This window comes from Terrapene carolina, unplaced genomic scaffold (genome assembly GCF_002925995.2).
Source record: "Terrapene carolina triunguis isolate 2854851 unplaced genomic scaffold, T_m_triunguis-2.0 Scaffold211, whole genome shotgun sequence".
NCBI lineage: Eukaryota > Metazoa > Chordata > Testudines > Emydidae > Terrapene > Terrapene triunguis.
In genome coordinates, this window is record NW_020664562.1 from 26983505 (window position 1) to 26989504 (window position 6000).

Consider the following 6000-nt stretch of genomic DNA (forward strand, 5'->3'; position numbering starts at 1 on the left):
CCTAGAATTCCAATGGGCAGCGGGGACTGCGGGAACTGTGGGATAGCTGCCCACAGTGCACCGCTTCCAATATCGACGCTTGCCCCGTTAGTGTGGACTCACAAAGTCGAATTACTGTCCTTAGTGTGGACACACACGTTCGACTTTGTAATATCGATTCCACATATTCGATTTAAGTGAAATCGAACTACCCTCGTAGTGTAGACATACCCTAAGACACACACAGGCAGGGCCACACCCAGCTGCAGATCAGCTCAGGGAAGACTCATCTTAAGGAACTTTCCACAGCACCCAGATGTCCACCCACCCTTGGAGCACAAACCCAAAATAATATGAAATTCGCCTCTTCCGTCAATGTGGAGGAGGGTATGCACAACTACTCCCCCCACCCCCTCCCAGTTAGAAATCACATAAACTGTGTTATATTGTAAACCAGAAATAAATTTATTAACTATAACTCATGTATTTTAAGTGGTTAAGGAGGTAGCAGACAGAACAAGGCAAATTACTAAGAAAATAAAACAGAGCACACAAACTAGGCTTAATACACTAAAGAAACTGGTTACTTGTAAATTCTCACCCTAAATGTGGTTCTAATAATCTTCTTCACAGGCCAGATGCCCTTCCAGCCTGGGTCCAGTTCTTTCCCCCAGTTCCCCCTTAGTTGTTTCCAGCAGTCATCTTGTGTGGGGTAGCAGGGGAGAACTGACAACCTTGATTACCTCACTGTCCACCCTTAAATAGGATTTGCATAAGGCAGGAATCCTTTGTTTCCCTAGTTTGACCCCCCCCTTCCCTTACAGTGGAAAGTTACAAGAAGTCCCAGGTAATGTTTTAGTATCAGGTGACAAGACCACCTGACTATGTAGGATTACAGCATCCATGAGTCAGGGGCAGTATGGAGCATCCACAGGAAGGCCAAGCTTTTCACAGTCCATTGTCCTTGCTGATGGGCCATCCGCCCTGTCTGGCCTCTCCATTGTTGTACCTGAAGTGTTAGCACTGGGCGTCAAACAAAGTTGCATAGTTGAAATACAGATACATAGTCAATATTCCTAACTTCAGATACAGAAATGATACAGGCATACAAATTGGATAATCACATTCAGTAAATCATAACCTTTCCAATGATATCTCATATGAGCCATCTGACATAAAGTATATCTCAGTTATGTCATATTCATATCATAAGCATATTTTCATAAAGAATATGGAATGACATGTCACAGGAACCATACCAAAAAGGAAATTAATGGAGGGGTGTATCTCCCTACCTAAAGATTTCAGTCTTTCAAGACTATTTTCAGGGATTTTGGGGCTATGAACAGATATTCCCCTCGGTGTTGCTGGTTCCATTGAAAGTACATACCCAGAATTGGAAAGGAGAACATCAAAAGGTTGTAGTTATGTGAACTTTTGGGAAGGTTCTGATTAAAACCAGAACCCAAATCTTTTTGTACTGTTTTTAATTTCCTCTTTCCCATTCTCATTTTCCTTTACCCATCCCCTCCTATGTGTTCCCTCTTCTTTGGTTTCCTTTGCCCTGTTTCAGTTCTTTCTCCCCCTAGCCTTTCCTTTTTTAATGTTTACTTACATAGATTGGGCCTCTTCTGCTGCTCCTGCCAGGCCGCTGGTTCCTGCTGCACAAAATCAGCTCTTCCAGGGTCAATGGCTCATCCAAGTGACTCACAGGAGGTGCTAATCCAGTGGAGCAAATTAAGCAACATACAGGCAGAGAGGTGGAGTAGCAGGAAGGCCTCAACATGTAAAATTTAAGTGGGTTCAGATTTTACTCCCTGGATTTGCGCAGTTAATGCAGAATTCCTGGGTGCAGGGTTTCCTATCTGTACTTTCCCTGAGTTACTATCAACTTATTGTTTCTTTTAGCTGGGCTCAAACCTGTCAGCTCTCCTGTAGTCTGTGCCTGTATTTTCTGATATATTGGATTTGTATGTGCCCCATGCTGCCCTCCACATCTGCAGGGGGAGTTTGGCTTTTAGATACCCAGCTAGAATACCCAAGGGTAACAATTTCTTGATATGACAGCTTTCCACTGACTCCTCTCCAGGGTGTCATGGGCTTCCAGTTCCATGGAACTGGAGGGGGAGCTAATTTCCTCCTTCTAACCCCACAGAAAAAACAAGGAAACTAAGACAGTTGCAGGCTATATTAAATTGTGCAGCTTTCCCTTCCAAAATGTATAGCTCACACCTCACACAGACTGTAGGGCTAGATCATGGAAGCATGGTCCCTGTGGGGCATGACAACAGATTGGAAGCAAGAGCCATCCACGTGGATGCCCCTTTGCTTTTTGTTGATTTCCTGAGACATGGGTTAAAAGGGTGGGTTTCTGGCTTCTCCCTGGATGGGGAAGCCATAGTCTCTCTCCCAGATGGAGAATTCACCAGAAACTGCACAAGTTGAAACTCACAGTTCTTTAAACATGTCTGTGTGGATCCTACTCAAGCTGTGCAGCCTATATCATGGTATTGCCACCCTTACTTCTCTGCTACTGTTAGCAGCGGTGTTGCCTTTAGAGCTGGGCGCCTGGTCAGCAACTGCTGCTCTCCCACCTTCCAGGTTCAGGCAGCACCACCACCACCACCAGCACAGAAGTAAGGGTGGCAATACCACGACCCCCTACAATGGACTTGCAACCTCCTTTTGGATCAGGGCCCCCAGTTTGAAAAATGTTGCAGAGAAATCACATATTTTTCATGGATTGGTTATGGCATTTAGCAAATTTCATGGATGTGTAACACAGCCGTGAAATTTGCTATTTATGCCATGACCAACCCATGTAAAATGTGTGATTTCTCCATGACTTAAGTAGACCCCCTACTCATAACAGGGAAGACAGCAGCAGGGGAAGAACTGCTGACCTCTCTCAGCCCAGGGAGGAAAGGGACTGAGTTACAAAGGAGGCCAGCTGGGAAGAAGCTGGTGTAAGGCTGCAGTGAGCCTGAATGAACAGAGACTCCAAGGAGAGCTGTGTGATTCCTCAGCCCAGGAGTGGAAGCCGGCCTGAGCCAACAGAGATCCCAAGGAGGTCTGTCAGACTCCTGAATTAATGGCAGGGCTTAGGGCTAAAAGAGTCTGTGTTTTGGAAATGACTGAACAAAATGAGACCTCACAAAGGGGGAATCTTGTTTAAGTGTTCTGGTCTGAGACTAAGTCATTGCAAGGAACGAAGAGGGAATGAGGGCAGGATGCCTGCAGGGCTACCTCAAGCCACAAGGAGGTCCATAGGCAGGTACAGCTCTCTCTCCAAATATTAAAGCTCATTTGACTAGAGTGCAAGTTCCATTCTCTGAGTGTTTCAGGAACATCCCCATATCTGAAATTTGCAAGGCAGCTACATGGAGTAATCCCTTACTTTTATTAAACACTATGCCATTGATCTGGCTGCACGATCGGGGCAAAATTTTGTCTGGCAGTGTTACAGACTGTTTAGTTAGTGGCAATTGGTACTCCTTGGTCCCACCTTACACATCGGCATTGCTTATCAGTTACCTAGAGTGGGGTCCACACAGACACATACTCAAAGAAAAAAGAATGGTTATTTAGCTTATAGCAACTGTGGTTCTTTGAGATGTTGACCATATAGACCCCATGACTCATCCTCCGTCTCTTCTTTTTCAGAGTCCTCCTTATCTGGGATTCTGAATTCGTGTGGAACTGAGGGACAGTTGCAGCCCTTATGTCCTCAGCTGGGGTCGGGGGAGGGTGTCACAGTGACATGCACAACGCAGGCGTGGCCCCGATGGACACTGCTATTCAAAACAGTACAGTCTCATACACATGAGGTGCATGCACACCTGGAGTGGGACAACAACATCTTGAAGAACCACAGTGACTATAACATAATTAACTGTTGTATTTGGCTTCCATATGCAGGTTATTCATACGTAGAGGAGAATGGGGCCCTATTTCATTCTTGCACCTTTCTCGATGGATGAAAAATCCAGTGCTGGGGAAGGAAGCTATAAAAAGGATTGACAGCAAAATCATAAGAATCCATAGCATTCCAGGGGCCCAGGGAGAGAGGTGAGAGGAAGATTTTCCAGATTAAAGCTCTGAGGCAGATTTTCCAGATTTTACTCTAAAACTGAGAGGCAGATTTTCCAGATTAGCAGAGATTTGTTGAATTTTGCACTGCAAGGTTTGGTAGGAGAGTTTCAGCTCTGTTTCCAATTCTGTCACCCATAACTCTTTATTTGGAAAACTAATCAGACATAACTTTAGATAAAAATCCTAGATTAAAATGCCCCTTGTTTGTATTATTAATAACACTTTTAGATTATTCACGCTGAAAACGGGGAATGTTCAATGTACAAACATACTTTTACTCAGTTGTGCTGTGACTTCACTCAGCTTGACAGGGAAGCGAGACTGATCTGTTCATAGTTCTATGCACTAGCACAAGGCCGCAGTGTTTGGCTTGTGAGCACCACAGAGGAATGTTTAAAAAAATAAAAGTGTTCCACTGACATTTAAAAAAATCATGGAAGTGTTTCTATTAATATTAGCTGGTGTAAAAGCTTCCTTTAGAAACCCCAATCCTACATTTGAGGCCTGAAATATTTACAAAATAAAGAGCTAGATTGTGGCTAGCGAGCTTAGGGAAGGAAGGAAGAATTCTCCCCTACCTTGCATGGCCTCTGTCAGGGACATTCAGAATAACAGCCCCTGTGGTTGGGGGGAGCACAGGGCTGCTACTGAGCTGCTCGTCCTGAAGAGCTGGTGCTCTGAAGCTGGAAGGAAAGGATGGGGAATATCAACCATCACCTCTGGTCCTCCACACTGCCCCTTACTACAGGCTAAATGCTGTGAGCCCCATCTCCAAAGTTGGATAGTTAGAATATTATCAGCATTTTCTTAAAAACTGAGAGCCAACATCGTTAAAGCTCTTGCCAATTTAGAAAAAGAGCACTAGAATTAATGTCTATGCAGGACCAAATGTGGTGGTTGTGACTGAGCGGGTAGGTCTCTCAGAATTTGACAGGAGAACACTCGTAAGTCAAAAGCATTCAGGGCAAACCTCTGTCATCTGTGTAAACAATACTGGGGATATGTATAGGCAACTGGCAGTGTTGCTCAGAAAGCCAGGAACATCCAAGGGGATTTGTAAGGATTAGTTTTGAACCTTGATCAAGATCTTAACTGGGGGCCAGATTCTCATTTCAATTATACATGCATTATTCTGAGTTACCCAGTTGAAATCAATGGCATTGCTTCTGCTTTACATCCATGTAAATGAGATTTAGAATCTGTGTGTGGATTTTCTAGAGAGCTCTTGAAGAATGGGTGAGTGGGATGCCATTCCTTCCTCTGTCCCTAGGCCTGTCCTATCCCCTTCTTCTCTGCAGTTTCCCTGGGCTGAGGGACAACCACTGGGCCTCCTTGCTGATCTAATTAATCAGAGCAGGGGATTTGTTAAGCTTAGTTACCCAGGCTCATTAAGGTAATGCATAAAAGTAGTCTCTGAGGCTGAGCTGCCTGACTGACCTAGCTGGAGAGGCTCCTGATGATGAAAAGTGAATGCTGGAAATAAGAGTCTGTTAGAGCCTGGATATTGGTAAGATGTATGCGGTCAAATATAGCCAGTTATTCTGGATTGTGATATTTTTCATTTAACTGTCAGCACAGCACAGGAGTAAAGCCCAGAGTCTCAGGCAGATTCTTTTCTTTTCTTACCTGCTAGGACTACAGGTGAGTGTATCTGTTCAACTGCAATGGCATAAAGGGGCCAAAACAGTTTCTTGGGAGTACCCTAGTTCAGGGCTGTTGTAAGCATGCTATAAGTAGCCCTACGCTGCCCTTCTGCACAGGGCATGCCATGGGCAAATTGAGGGCAGGAAAAGGAGTGGCAGGAGTGCTTTGCACTGCAGCTATTCTGAGCGTTAGAGCAGAGCATAGGCAGCTGTGCCAGCCTGTCATGAGTTCCTGGATCAGCCCAGAATTAGAGAGGTGCAAACGTGTCATGAAGCCGTCCTTAAC